Source organism: Gallus gallus, chromosome 27 (assembly GCF_016699485.2).
Source record: "Gallus gallus isolate bGalGal1 chromosome 27, bGalGal1.mat.broiler.GRCg7b, whole genome shotgun sequence".
Lineage (NCBI taxonomy): Eukaryota > Metazoa > Chordata > Aves > Galliformes > Phasianidae > Gallus > Gallus gallus.
In genome coordinates, this window is record NC_052558.1 from 3,502,883 (window position 1) to 3,518,247 (window position 15,365).

Below are 15,365 nucleotides of genomic sequence, written 5' to 3' on the forward strand. Positions count from 1 at the left end.
GAAATCAGACAATTCATTCTCTATGATGTTTTTTTTGAACACAAAAGTAAAGATTAAAAGGTTTCTTCCACCAAATGTAGCCGTGTACCTTAAGGGAGCTCTACACCCATTCCCTTGCAAGTGTTTAATGCCTTTAAAAACTTGGATGCACATGCGATGTCCACTGCCAAGTGAAGGTCTCTTGCACCTCCTTGTCTACTATGCAACACAAAGGGGAGTCTATATAGATGTTCTCAGCTTGGCTTTATTCCAAACTCTGATCTTACATCTTGACCAGTCAACCAAATGGTGACCAACGTGATCCAGACAGTGAAATACTTCCCATCAGCTCATTGTTATTTTCATTGAAAGAATATAGAATTAGATGTTCAGCCAGGACAGGACTTCTTCCCTTGTCTGCACACAGACTGTCATCCTGAGCTTGAGTTGCTGCCTCCACACAAGGAAAGATGAGATAGGGTTGAAAATATCATGTATCCTATACTACACCATGTTGTCCTGCTTCCTGAGGCTCAGAGCTTGAAGCTGCTGCTGTCATTGCTGCTGTTTCAGTGTAGATCAAAGGGGAGGAAGAAATCTCCAAACGCAATCTTTGGCTGACGAGGTTGTATTACCTTGCAAAATAGGAACCAGTCTGAACTAAACATCTTTTTGCTATTCTGTGCTTGAATATAAGGTCCTGACTCAGGAGAACAGCTTCTAGATGCTGTTACAGTACATATTAGCTATCAGGATAACCAGAGAGAATTTGACATTTGTAACAGACTAACTGAGATAAGTTAAGATCAGGAGGTTTGGACTACAGTCAGGAAAGCCAAGTTAACTATATTTACAATCCTCATCTGGCTGGGGAGACAAGCAGTCTGATTTTCATTTCTGCTCGAGTCCCTTTACATGAATTGCTTTCACACACATTGTAGAAGAGTTCATGTAAATGAGAATCAGACCATCAGGATGAACATTATCCATGTCTGCAAACGTTTGCAGAGCTTTGGTCCCCCCGTAACATCTGCTGGGGGGAAAAAATCCGTGAGCCTCAGCAGTTAAGGGTTTGGGGTTTTTTAAAAGCCACATCAAGGTCCTGTTAGGCTTTGTGGTGACTGTTCAGCTTATTGCCAATGAGTGCATTTATTTGGACGACATCACAAGGAAATGTGAAATGGAGCAGAGATTAAAGCACGGGTGGATTTTGAAAAATGTAGCGAGTGGTTTAATGCAACCAGGTGGAGACTGTCCAGTGCTTGGAGCTTTCTAGGCCCCTTTGTTAAACACTTCAATCTTTCCACTTCTTACGTGAAAAGAAACTTTTCCCCATTTTTCTTTGAGGCTGGTGGAGCTGGGCCAGCTTTCACGGGCTCAGGATCGAGCTAATTGAAGTGCAGCTTTCTCAGCAATATTGTGGCACACGCCTAAGATTCACGTAGTTTTATAACTTCCAAAGATCTGCCTAAAACCTACGTGTTAGTCCTTTATCTCTGCTTTACGTGATTTCCTACACGTTTTGTTTCTTCCTTTTGTCTCTATTGCATTTACACTGGTCTGAAGCCAGAGTTCCTGGCTCCTCTATTCAGAGCCAAGCCCAGGAAAGCACTTTAAACAGGGTGAATATGTCCCTCAGCCATAGCAGGTTTACCACCCATCTAGATAGAAATCTGCAGTCTAATTAAGCAGGGACTGCCACAGGCAGATTGCTCGTTATTCCTCCTTACTTTCATCAATGGATTAAACTGGGATCCTTCCCATACTCCTTTGGTGTTCCCCCTGCAGTATTTGGAGATGATGGAACAGGATTACACTGCTAGTGATGCAGCCAACAGTCCCATTACCTGATTGTGTAGCACACACACATAGGTGGTCTCTTACCCTAACTCTCCAGGCCATCCTGAAGACCTTGGTTTCACCAGGCAGCTGCCAAATGTTGACTTCTGTATGATTTTTGGTATTTACTGCCACCTGCACATGTGCCATCACTGTGATGGTGATGGGAAGGGACCATTGGAAGCAGGTTTTTAAGGCAGGACTCCATTCAGGCTGTCTTCTGTGATTATTGTACGCAAAACTCCCTCTTTCCTGCTCTAATAGCTACGACTAGTGCCCAGGCTGTTGTGTCCCTCTGATTGTCTGAGTATGTGTCACCCACTGGGACAGAATCCATGTTTCAGTTCCATGCTTGGATGCCCATGTAAAGCAGGATTAGACTGGCTATGTTGTCATCCTCTGCTGTAAGAATAATGTTTAGTTCGTAGTCTCAAATTCAGTTCCAAGATGAAAAACAGCTCCACTTCTTTGGACTGCACAGACCTATAATCTGGGATCCTAAAATTCAACCACCACAGATTTTGTCAGTATTTTTCTGAGAATCCAATGGCCTCACACACTTTTATACAGACAAAACACGATTGCAGGCTTGGCAAGAGGTTGGAGAACAGTCCAGAGCCTTTCCAAGTGTGGATGGTTCAAATACTTTTCGCCTCTGCCCATTGAGACTGCATGGCTGTCAACAATCTCTCGGCAGGAATTCTCTCTTGCCTCACCCTGGAGAAAGGGAATGCTGAGTCCTTGGCACAAAGAATCTCGTGAGCTGCGCAGGAATCACAGCAACCCTGCTAAGGAAAAGGAACACGAGTAAGTCTCTGGATGTGTTGAGTGAGGTGGCAAAAAGAGGCACTAAATGAAGTTAGAAAAATGTCTGAGGATGTATCAGTCGGTCTGCAGGGCATCTGTGCCCCTTGCAGGTTTGCAATGAGGATTCCTTCTGATGGTTTCAATCCAGAAATTGCAGTGACTCACTGAGCTAGGATTTCAAACACCTCAAGCCTTTCAAGGGTGAAGTCATTTCCCCTTCCCTTCTCCCCCCTCCCCCCTCACATGCACACATATTCCTCTGGAAGATTTTTTTTCCCTTTGGATAGACCATCTTCCCAAAGTTGGGAGGAAAAAAAAAAAGGAAAGAAAAAAACCAGGAGACATTTCAGAGGTGAAACTGGCCAGCTGGCAGTTGATTTATGAAGTGCTGAAAAGCATCTTCGAAGCTGTCATTTATCTTAAAGCTCTCAGCCTAAATAAACAAAGAGCCCCCCTTCCTAATTATAGTTACAGTAGAAATAACCCCATAGCCTAATAGCTGGCATCTGAAAGCAGCACCCTCCAGACATCCAGCCCACAGATGCACCCTAGTGGATCAGTGCTTCTAGCCCTTCCTGGATCCAGCTAACCTGGCCCTTCTCTCCCTTGCTTTCTGAAAGGGAAACCAAATCAAAAGCAACAGGGAAACCAAATCAAAAGCAACAGAGCCATCTCAGTTGTGCTGAGGAATTGCAGATCCACAGGCTGCTGGGAAAGAAAACTTTACCTTTGAACAGCACTGGAATCACCCCCAGCAGCAAAAGTGCTCCCATGATTTTGTTTTTAATATTGATTGATAGTGCATTTTATTCCTTTCTCTTGATGCATTGTATGTTGCATTTATCAGTCTACTGTTTCAGCTAAGAAAGGAAAATAAGCCTCTTCTAAATGCTGATTATCCTATATGATTTGCTTGGGATTTTAGTTTTTCATCATGCTGAAGTCTTTACAAAGAGGGTAAAAATCCACGCCAGAAGGAGCTCTGCCTACTGTTTAGAAATGGACAAGGTATGGGAATGTCGTGGCAGCTGACTCTTCAGTGTCAAAAGAGTTCCTGCTGCATGGGCCTCAGCATCACTCCACAGAGACATACAGAGTAGGAATCAGTCTGTTAAAATTCCTTTGGGGGCCTGATTTTCCTCTTACTCTCATTGCAACAGGAGTTCACTGTTGGAGCTGGACTCAGAGCCAGGGCAAATAATCAGAGCTCTGCTGAAGGAAACAGAATTGCTCCAGCTTGTACCAGCTGCAGACATGCCAGGATGGGAATATGCCATTATAAAAAGAGACAGGAAAAGCTCTGGTGTGTCCACACTACTCATTGCTCTACCTTCTCTAATGACATTTTGCTTACTTTCCCTGCCAGACTGTGAATATTGGAAAGTCCTTTCTCACGCGTTACAGTTCACAAACTAACAATTATTTAACAACCTTCCTTGGTATGTATTGAATTATACGAAGATGAAATGCAATCAGAAGATAAGTCCTGCCAGAAAATCCTTTTCTCTGGTAAATTTTGGACATGATACCTGTATTTTCTGTGATTTTATAATTGCAAATGGAGGGCCAGGTGAAGTTACTCGTAACTGTCTGGCAAGCTTACCTGGGAAACATATCCAAATCTGCTGAGTTCCAGCCCAGTGCCCTATCCATTAGGCTTCACCACCAGCACAGCTTGCTGCTAAAATGTGAATGTGAGGAATATTAAAAGCATTTAAAAGGACAACATTCAAACTCTTTGTAAGGGACCATCTTATGTAAGAAAAGGAAAAGGAGCAAATGGCTTCATCGAGTCCTTTTGATTTGGATTGCTGAGCTGACAGAGAACATGAACCCTACCCTAACCCTAACCTTACTAACCCTAACCCTAACCCAATGCCAGCTGAATGCAGTTGACCATGGTTAGAGAACCAACACAAGAAGACAGAGACTGGAAACTATGTGTAACCAGAAGGGTTTGGCATTACCAGAAAAAGGGTCCAGAAGAGAGAAAATGGGAAGGCATCCAAAGCTGGTCATGAGCTCTTCTCATCAAGAGCAGTCTAATTCAAATTAAAACCAGGCTAGTTCTTATTCCCAACCAGTGAATGTCCTCAATCCACCCATCAGGAATGGTCCCTGATGGTCAAAAGCCAACTCTGGAGATTTCTGGACCAGGAAGGCCAAGAGTGGAAGAGGTCATATGAAATATATATTGTTTCTGGATAAGAAGAAACTGTTTCAGGGGCTTAGCTGGAGCCATGAGGATGCAGAAACACCCAGCCCCAAGAACAAGTGCCAAAAGAAAGGTTTCCTCACATTTCTTGTCATGGTGATAGTATTACTACTGTCTGTATAATGCAAATAGATGAGGGATTCCCTCTGACACACACTGGATAACTGAAGTTATCTCCCATCTTCTTCAGGGGCAGAAAACAATACATGAGCAAACCTACATTCTGAGTAAAAATATTTGTCAGTATCACTTTAACCTCTCAAAGCAGCTGCATATTTCTCTGTTCCTGCTCTGTTTGAACACATTCTTACCCTTGTCTCTCAGCTCTGCTTTTGGGGAGAGGAAGAACAGCCTCTTCTTCGCCAACGTCCAACCTCGTAATCTCAGTTTCTCCAAACTGCATGAGATTAAACACTTTGGTCTATCAGCATTACTAAGACCCTCCATACCTTTGATCAATTTATAGCTCTTCTTTGTGCCTCCTCCAGGTTTTGTAAATCAGATGACTCCTCATATCTAGCAGATAAGTGAGTGAGTCCAGATGCACCAGACTCACCAAGAGAATATAGCAGATAATGTTAGGGATTCCACATGCACGAAACCTGGATCCTTGTCTAGTGGAAGATATCAGTGTTTTGGGACCTGTTAGTTGTTTCTTTTTTAAAGATGGCATTCTATATCAGATTGTTTTTGACCAGAAGCCACAAATGCATATCTAATGGGAAAATAAAGGGGAGGGGAGAAAAGAGACAGGCACAAATGGGGAATGGAAGGTATTTCAGAGAGATGGGACGAATTCAGCTGTCACTCTTTTGAGAGGGATGTATTGCACAATTTGCTTCAGAATACATGGAGATCTGTTGGTACTGAATTGCACCTGCTCCTTGTGGGTGCAAAAATGGGAAGGGGAAGAAGAGAGAGAAAGAAAAAAAAAAGAGAGAAAGGAAAAAAGAAGAGAGGGAAAAAAAAAAGAGAAAGAAAAAAGAAAGAAAGAAAAAGGAAGAAAAATTAAAAAAAAAAAAAAGAAGGATAAAAGGCAAAAATAGCTATGTTTTGCAAAGTCATCCTGGAGTTTTTGATTGCTTCAGTCTGTTACTGGTTTTGTGACAGGACAGCCTGGCTATTGCTGCATACAGGAAAAGAAGGTACTGCATCTCTTCACCCAGAAGAAACAGAAGGAGGGAATTATCCTGGGCTCAATTGAAAGTGCAGCCAGCAGAAATTTGTGTCTGTTTTTTCCTCCAGCTGTGAGCCATCTGTAGTTATCTTTCTTTTTTTTTCTTTTTTTTCTTTTTTTTTTTTTTTCCCCTCTTCCCTGTAATAAATTGATAGCTCCGAGGGGTGAAAACAGTGCAAGGCAGAGAAACAGATTTCCAGGTTGCCACCAAGAAGTGTTTCAAATGGATCAAATGATGAAGGAGGAAGCTGGCTACTCCTCACAGCTGTTGTAACAAGCAGCAAGGCAGTGACACGTCACCTCCTGGTAGCAATATGAGCTATAGGGAGGGGGACAGGAAAAGAAAGACGTTTGAAAGCACTTTCTGCAGGTTTGGAGCCAAGAGACTCCGGTGACTGTGTGTACATGCAGGGTGTGAAGATGGGGTTGCAAGAGGAACATCTGCCTGCTAGTGGGATTTACATGTTCTTCAAGGCATCTTGTTCTGTGTCCTGAAACAAATGGGAGCAAATTCAGCCTTGACACCTTGGTATTTCAGCCTTCCCATGGGGCCTTGGTGGGCTATTTCTTGGCTATTGACAGTAACAGGCAGAGCTGGTGGAAATGAAGAATTTGGCTGGTGTGAACGTAAGAATTAATAAGTGAGCAACGGATTTGAAAGTAATTGGATGAAACGATCTGAGCTTTTAGGTACAAAGTAGATTCTGTGTTTCACTGCAAGCTCAGCACAGCTTTGTGCCTGCTAGATGTGGCTTAAATCCTCAGGGTCGTGCTGGGAGGCTGCCTAAACCTGAGCTCTAAAGCTCATGGGAAGGGGAAAGCCTCAGCTTAGCATGAATCCACTCTCTTCTTCATGCAATGCAAAGGAATCGGATACAGATGAGGCCAACTGTCCCACAGCTCAATCCATTAGCAGATAGTCTAAGGTCAGCTCTTTCTAAATACTCTGCAGATCTCGGAATCTGAGTGAAAGCTGGCCTAACAGATGGCTGTGTGGACAGAAAGCGTGTGAGTCACATCTGCTTTTAAGCCCACCCTTTGTTTCCCCAAAGAGATGAAGCCACTTCTGCCTCACCTGATCGTCAGATACCTCGTAAAGATGCTGAGGCTGCAGGTCCTCCATTGCATTGCACCTTGCAGTGTCACTGCCCTTTGTTCAGGATGCTGATCAGGCAGCATTTGACATCTGTATCACACAGGTGTAACCTGGAGCACTGGGCTACTGGAGATCAGATCCTCCAGTTTTGCTACAGTACTTTGAGCCGATGTATGCACAGAGGAATGCAATGTTCCTCCAAGGTATGGCCATCCTCAAATACGAGCACTTCTTTCAAGGGAATGCCAAACATTTCTGAACCTGAAATCGCAGCAGCCTCCCTTTAGATCAAATGATTGCTGAGCATTTCCAGGAGGCTGACTCAGTAACTTTGTGAAATCACGAATGCCACACACTCCTGTGTTGACAGACAGAGGAATAGCAGATTATGGTCCTGCTTGTTCACCAAAAGAAACCTTATCTCTGATCCTATAGTTACCCTGAACAAATGCAAGGCCTTTCTGGGGGAGATGTGTGTGTTCTGTTAATTGCATATTTTGCCGAGATGAAAGGTCTCAGCATCTCTCAGTAACTTCCTCTGCTTCCTTTTGTTCTCCAGAAGCCTCATTTTTTCCCTCCTAATATTTATTCATGAGGATTTTTGCTTTCAGAAGCTTTCGAGCAGCTGCTCCTGGTCTGATGGAATTCACTCAGCAGCAGAGATGTCTTTTCATCTGTTTAGCACGGCCAGCTTCGCCATCGATAAGCATCTGCTTCTCTGGACAGGGCTCCAGCTTCAGCAGCATTAATATGCATTTTGTGGAGTTCAGTGGAACACGTGCACAATCTGGAGGCTGAAGTATCCGCATAGTTTTGCACATATGCACACCTGCGTGCAAAGAGCATCTTCTCAAGCTTTGGTCTCCACAAGGCAGATGTGGATTCATGAACAGCAGTGTATATAGCATACGTATGGTTACATCCTACTACCTGTATTTGGACTCTTGATTGCTTTGGTATTACAAGCAGAGAAGTTTATCTTTGGTGTAGCTCCAAAGTTGTCAGTCTGGATGTGAGTAGAATTTTGACGACTCAATCCTGGAAAGCATAAATGGGCTCCACTTTTGTCTTAGCAAAGCAAAAAAGCGCTGTGCCTACAACTTCCCACAAGAAACTTCTCCCACAAGAAGGGACTGGAAGTTTTATTGCCATTACATGATTAGTAATGCAATAACATGAGGGCAGTTTTCACCTTCTATACAGTTGTGCTAATTTCAGCACACACTACTGAACACATCTGTGCACTGTGAACGTGCAGCTGATTTTGCACACACAAAACGTCTCATTTCCTCAGCACATCTGGCAGCTGGAGGAGAAACCACCTGCTGTGCAAAGGTGCCAGCTACATGAAGGGAAAGGGAATGTGCAAGTCAGGGAGGGGTGAGTGCAGATGTAAAGCAGAGGGTGGATACAGGCTTTGTCATCTAGCATCTCTCCATTTTCTGGAGACTTTACACACATCTCTTTAGCTCAGATAGGCATCCTGGTGTCATTTCCTGGCAAGTTAGATCTCCCAAATGAAAGCAGGTAAATTTAGGAAATTCAGAGTTAGCAAACAAACAAAAAGCTTTAGGAACTGCCTCTATCCTCAGCCTTCCGTCTTTGCTGACATATAGAAGGTGACAACATTTCCCCTGGAAAAGTGAATTTTGCAATTTGCAGGCACTAAAGAAGGTGGGGGATGAGGCTGGAGTTGCATTGGTACCAGTAGCCATGAGTGAGGAAATGGGAAGGGGAAAGGGAAAGGAAAGGGGAATGGAAGGGACTTCCACTTTCACAATTAGCTTCAAGAGTGGAACCTTTAGTTAGTATCTAGTGCAGGACAAAAATATCAGTTCCACCTTTCCAAAATGTAACCCCTCAGTGCATCATTCAGTTTCCTCATTAGTACTGGAAGGAAACAAAACTTGTCCCTCAGCGTGGAAGTCTGGGGGTCATCAGGTAGAAGGCTGAATCACAGATATTTCATGACTTCATCAGAAGTTTTCAGTGGAGCCAGGAGAACCAGTAGGAGAGATCCACAGATCCCTGTCAGTGTGGATCCCTGTCCTCAAGGGAATCCAGAGCTCTGCAACAACTGCTTCCAGAAGGAAATCTGTGGAGCTGCAGAGCTTGCACTGGGGCAATGGCCAGAGCCTCTGTCTCTCCTGCCAGGCCTTCCATCTGGACGTGTCAGAGAGCACTGGGGATCCACTGAGCCAGAGACAGATGCAGTGAAGAGGGAGCAATGTTTCACCAGTCTGTCAACATGTCATTAGGCTCTCATGAGGGAACATAGAGCAGAGAGGTGTGGGGAGGAGGGGGGATATGGAGAAGGGAGAGAGACAGAGAAAGAGGGGCAGAGAATATGATGGAGTATTGGAGAGATGGAGAGGTTGGTGCCAATGCCGTGTAAATCACTGCCAAGGGGAGAGCTCCATCAAACACAAGGCCAGTACTATAAATCAGTTCATAATTAGGTGTAAAGAGAAAGCTTTAACATCCTCATCAAATTGATTAATACATCTTGTGGCTCAGGACAGATGTAGATGGTGTTTATGAACAACTGCAAAGCAGCCAAGGCTGTGTCTGGGGCAGAAGGAAAAGGGGTTGGGGGGAGGCGTAACAGATCTGCAAACAGAAGTTCTCCTTCTCCTCATTACAATGCTCCTGGGCATGGCCTGAGGGTCTCCCCTGCCTCTCAGCTCATCTGCCTGCAAGCTTTGTGGAAATGAAGTAGTTAATGTTAGTACAGCAAGACAGCAGTGGGAAGCCTTCATTTTAGGGGCTGGTCCCAAGTAGTCAGTGCTAATGAGCAACTTCCTATTGATCTGGGTGCAATTTTGTTTAGGTTAATAAGAAAAATTAAAGGTGTTCTTGGGTGAAGACAATGAGTAAGCTGGCTATGAGAAAGCAGAGATCATAGAATATCCCGAGTTGGAAGGGATCCTCAAGGATCACCAAGTCCACATAGAAGAGCATGGAAAACGTGTAGACCGAAGCCTAACTGCATTCAACTCAGCAAATCTGCCACAGATTGCACATCCCAGCCAGGAGGTCAACAACAAAAAGAGCAGAAAAGGGTGGGAAGGGTGTTCCCAGCACTGAGATCCTGATGAAAATGATGTGACAGCATTGGTCTGCAGAGTAAGGCCATGCTGTCAGTGCACTTGCTGCCTTGATGTTGTCAAATGGACACGCAGAGTGTGCAGGTGAGGTGGTCAAATGTGCACAGTACTGAACATTTATCACACAACTCTGCAATTCAGCCATTACTCATCACTTCTGCATGTGTGACAGAAGCTGTAGAGTAGGTTCCAGCTCCTTGGACCCTCTACTCAGTGCTTTCCTGCTCCTCTTTCCCCATAGACAACACCAGCTGGCATTCAGAGACTATTCTGGGGTGCTGAGAGAGCCCTCAGCTTTCACTTCAGCTTGCCAGCAGGGATCCCCTTCCCCTGCTGGGGATGTTTGGTAGAAAGTCTGGGATTTGCAAGCGAGGTGTGTATGCTGGAGTGACAAGATACTTAACCCCTCAGCCCCTTGTAGTTACAGATGTGATATCGTGTGTATGTGTCAAGGAATAATTCAGAGGTGAAGGGGTTACATGAGCCAAACCTCCTCCGGATCCCTCCCTTTAAGGAGACACAAGTTGGCTTGATTCCTGTTACCAAACATCGTTTGCCTTAAGCCCTGTTTTGAGCTGGAGTGGCTGTTTTATACAATACACTCAAAAACTTTTTTTTTTTTTTTTAAGGGCAAGAAATAGTCTTTCTATAGAGACAGCACAAACCTTATTTACTGGCAAGAAACACCCAAGAAAGGAACTCTTTATGGAGAAGTTTTAAACACCACTGGTTCTGAGGACCTTTAACCTCTCTATATTAATCCTGGCAGACAAAGACCTGGCCCATGTGTCATTATGGCAGAAGTGCAGGGACTCAAAAGACATGCTCCCTGCGTGCACCAACGAACAGATCACAGGCTCCAGCCATCCAGCCCCAAGGAACGACACACCAAAGGGATTTTGTCATCCCCTGTTTGGCATGGTGAGGAATGTAAGAGGAAAATACAGTCTTGGCAGTTATTTGACCACTCACCACAATGCACAAAATGTTGTAAGCAAGCCTATGAAGAGAAGTAGTAAAGCACTTCACTTCTATACTTATGAAGTCCTCAGATTAAGAAGATGGTGCTTCACTGGATGTCCACTTCCTTGTTCTGTGTTTTTCTGCTGTAATTATATGTCACATATACCTGTTGAAATGATAAAAACAGATACCTGTTTCCATTTTTGAAGTGATTCTTTCTTTCCACTTCCCAAAGTTTCTTAAGGTTGAATCTGCTCTTTTGTAGTCAGTAACAGAAGACATTTAATTTCACAGGGACAGAATCTGTCCTCACTGTAATCGCTATGGGCAGAGATGTTTTTTCCTCCTGTATTTTACAGTGCTTGTCTTAAGAGACCAATTTCTAAGTGGAATTCTTAGGTATTACTCTGATACGTTTGAATGGCTGTACTTCTTTCTTCTTTTAGCATGCACATGCAGACTTAATGAAACAGAGCCTATAGGAGATCTAGCCTAGGCTCACCAGAGTTTTCAATGAAATCACTTCCCATTTACACTGCATAAAGTTAGTCAGGAGGAAAAACAATAAGAAAAGGTCTGCTTAAAAGAAGAAAGGGAGGGAATTTGGCATCTCCCATTTACATATCCTAAGTACAACGCTGGGTACAACTGATGGTCAGAGTTCCTGGTGGTCAGCTCTACAGCTGGTGTAAATCAGCACTGCTTTGCTAACTGAAACAGAGCTTCAGTCCATCATCTGAACTGAGGATCTCAAGGCTGCATCTGCTTTGAGTCCCCTGCATAACTGAGCCAATGCTCCAGCAGCACAAATCAGCTTGATAAGACCCAAGAGGTGAATAGCAAAGTCCTATCCCACTTACATGCAAGCCCTGAGAAATATAGGGGCTTAAACATTCAAAAGGTGAATGAAAGGATTTCTTTGGACAGCAAAGTCCAGTGAGCAAGGGCCCCACTGTGGATTGTGCCTCAGCTGGAGTGACAGCTCAACGGACAAGAAACTTTGTGTATCCTTCAGCCCTGTCAGGGAGCAGTTATTGATGAGTAAGGGCCATTCTTTAAGGCCTCTGCTCCAGCCCCTTCCTCTGGCTCAGGCCCTATTGTGGGTTGAGCCCAGGGAGCAGTTCACGAACCATGATAAGCCAAAAAAAAAAAAAAAAAAGAAAAAGCCCATTTGTAGTGCAGGGAGAAGCCATTCCCTGTGGCTCCACTGGAGGAAGGCAAATGTGCATCACACACAACAAGCCAGAGACGTGACCTTCAAGAACAAAGTTTACGTTCAGTGATGTGACAGTAGTGCTATCTGTAAATATTTACGTGATCAAAACAGAAGGCTTCATCCTGCACTGTGCTACTTGTCCTCAGTGTTGCTCTGACCCCCTCGCTCCTGAATTCAACACTATTTGATATTTTTTCTCAATAACTCAGGCAATGGAATAGAGCATGTGTGCAGGGGATTTCAAGAGAAGGGGGACAGAGCTGCAAGCCATTCAGAGAGCAGGGTTTAAATTCAGAAAAAGCTTTAATCTGAAAGGAATAAGGCAATAAAGACAAATACAAAATAACTCACAAATGTGAGCAAGGGAGCAGCTTTGCAGGAAGAGGTGTAGCATCACCATTGATCCGAAATGGCAGAGGAATGGATTATGTCAGACTTGAGAAACACAAAGAAACCTCCTCACTCTCCTCAGCCTTAACAAGGGCCTCAGCTGGCCCAGTTTTGGACACCACAAGACAATAATCTAAAGGGAGAGTAACAACTTCAGGGCTAGAAAACATGACCTACATGGAGAGACCAAAGGTAGTAGATGAGTGTAGGGAGGGGACCTGGGGGGAGATTTATCAATCTTCAAGAATGTTAAAAGCTACCACAAAAAGGAAGGGAATAAACCATTCCCCGTGTTCACCAAGGATTGGACAAGGGGTAATGAGTTCAAACTGCAGGACGTGAGATTGAGATTAGGCGTTAGGGAAAACTTCCCAGCAGTAAGGATGATGAAACACCACGTACTGCCAGAGGGGGCTGTGAGATCCCCATCACTGGATGGATTTCGAACACAAGAAGTTAAGTGTCTGGCTGAAGGGACTGTTCTCACTTTTGAAGGAGGGATTGGATGGTACAGTTTATCTTCCACGTTTCTTTAACTGTGGCACCCAAGTGCTCTTGAGATACACAAATGAAAATGCACATAAAGCCCAACGCAGCGACATAAACTCCACCTGTAGTAGCAGCACACAACAGGGAGACACTGAATTTGTCACTGAAACTTTCAACAGCCATTTACTTAACGTTTCTCTCACACCCAGGTAATAAAAGCAGAGCAATTCCTTCAGCAGCTCAGAGCCAGGCACCCTCACCCATGTGTTGTTCCCCTACTACCAAATCTTGACTTAAACAACAATAAATCACAGGGAACGGCTGCAGCTCATACAACACAGGCAAAATCACAAGCCTCTAACCTTCACCTTCAAGATTTCCCTACAAGGATTTCAACATCTGGAGCCCATTCAGCCTGAAGTGATGACAATTTCCAATAAGCATTAATGGCCGATCCTGCCCAGTCTATACTCTACCCCTATAATTCAGTCTGTCTGTCCATCTGTCAGGGTTTATGACAGCCAGAGCTCACACACACAGCAACAAACTACAGCTACAGATTTCTTAATGAACACATAATGAAGTCAAGCTGCTTCATTTTTTCCCCTCTTTTTCCAGCTAGGCCGATCATTTCCACCAAGCAGACTTCTCCTTGCTCTACCAGCTCAGTGCCAGGAACGTGTTGGTGTCAGGGACATAACGCCATCAGCGGGAACCCAAACACGAGGCTCTCACACTTTCACACAGGCAGCTGTGTGATAAACTGTCAGGATGAATTCTGCCACTTTTGGTTCAGACTCATGAGAAAGGGAACCCTCGGGCTGATTAAACACCTCAGGAAGCACAGGCAGAGCTGAGGTACCGCTTACCAAGCAGCTCTGCTCCCCGTTTGGGCACCCTGTGCTGCCTGGACTGCAAAGTTCCCAATTGCCTCCTCCATCCAAGCAAAATCTCAGCATGGTAATGCTTCAAGACACAGCTCCTCTCTCCTCAGGCTGTGGCCATGTCATCCTTGTGCCGCACGGAGCCTCACAGAGCCTACAAGGCCCAGCCGGGTCTGGTGCCACAAGATGGTGGCCTGGGTCTTGTTCTCCACAGCCATCACACAGCACAGGTCTGGGGAGGCCTGAGTTACCTCACAATCAGCTTAACCCGCTGCCAGCATCGCCTCATGGTCTGTGTCAGCTCAGATCTGGGGTTACCTCGGAGCCCAGGTCCTGTTAGGGCCTGCATCACCTCTGATCTGACATCACCTCAGAGCCTGGGTCACCTCACAGCCTCCTTACCTCATGGTTCCATCACCTCATGGCCCATGTCACCTTGCAGCCTGCATCCCAGCTCCCTCCCTACTCCTGCCCAGCCCTGCTGCCCTCTGCAGCATCACTCCGTGCTGTGCTCCATCTCCGACCTCAGGCCTGAGTGCCACAGCACCAGGGACCTGACAGCTTGCTTTCTGCCTTGTGATTACATTTGGAAATGGTCCCCCAGAGCGTTTTAATACTCAGCTTCCTGATGGGTGATGGTGATTCCAGTCGGTTTGTAAGGATAATCCTGCTCTGTTCTGCTGTGGCCTCCACAGAGGATCCTAGAGGCCTACGGGGAGGATTAAAGGATAAAACCCCAAACTCGGCCTCAGTGGCAGACATGGGGGTTTCCCCAGCTTGGGAGCCTCCATCCTTCTTCATTCAATAGGTTTTCACCCAATTTTGCTTGGATTTTGAATTCAATCCCACCGACTCAGCTGGCAGCACCACACCTGCTCAGCCCCATCTGTGCCTGTTGGAGTCAGTGGGAAGGTTCTCTCCACTCTCGGTGGTCTAGGATTAAAATAGTGGGCACTAAATCTGTTCTGTGTGGACTTAAAGCTATTTAAACATGCCTTGGTGGATTGAGAAGTTGTCAGATCACTTGGCTGAGGTATTTGCTCATCCATTCTGCAAGGACCATTCTGTTAAAGGGCCATTTAGAAATGCTGTCTGCTCCTTGGGTATGACAGGGTCTCAGCTCTACTCATATTTATTACAATGAACACCAACTGAAAATCTATTTACATGAGTACTGAAGTAAGCAGGATCTGAGTTAGACCC

At 45.0% G+C, this 15,365-nt stretch overlaps 1 long non-coding RNA gene across 2 annotated transcripts; it reads right to left on the minus strand.

Annotated features, from left to right (window-relative positions):
• Window positions 1–226: 226 nt before the first annotated feature.
• On the minus strand, window positions 227–10,828 carry LOC121107686. Of its 2 annotated transcripts, none has more exons than XR_005841978.1 (2): window positions 4,229–10,828; window positions 227–2,603 (listed from the first exon to the last, which is right to left on the minus strand). It is a non-coding gene; the product is annotated as an uncharacterized LOC121107686 (long non-coding RNA). The 2 variants fall into 2 exon arrangements; XR_005841977.1 differs by having other exon boundaries at window positions 227–2,606.
• Window positions 10,829–15,365: the final 4,537 nt, after the last annotated feature.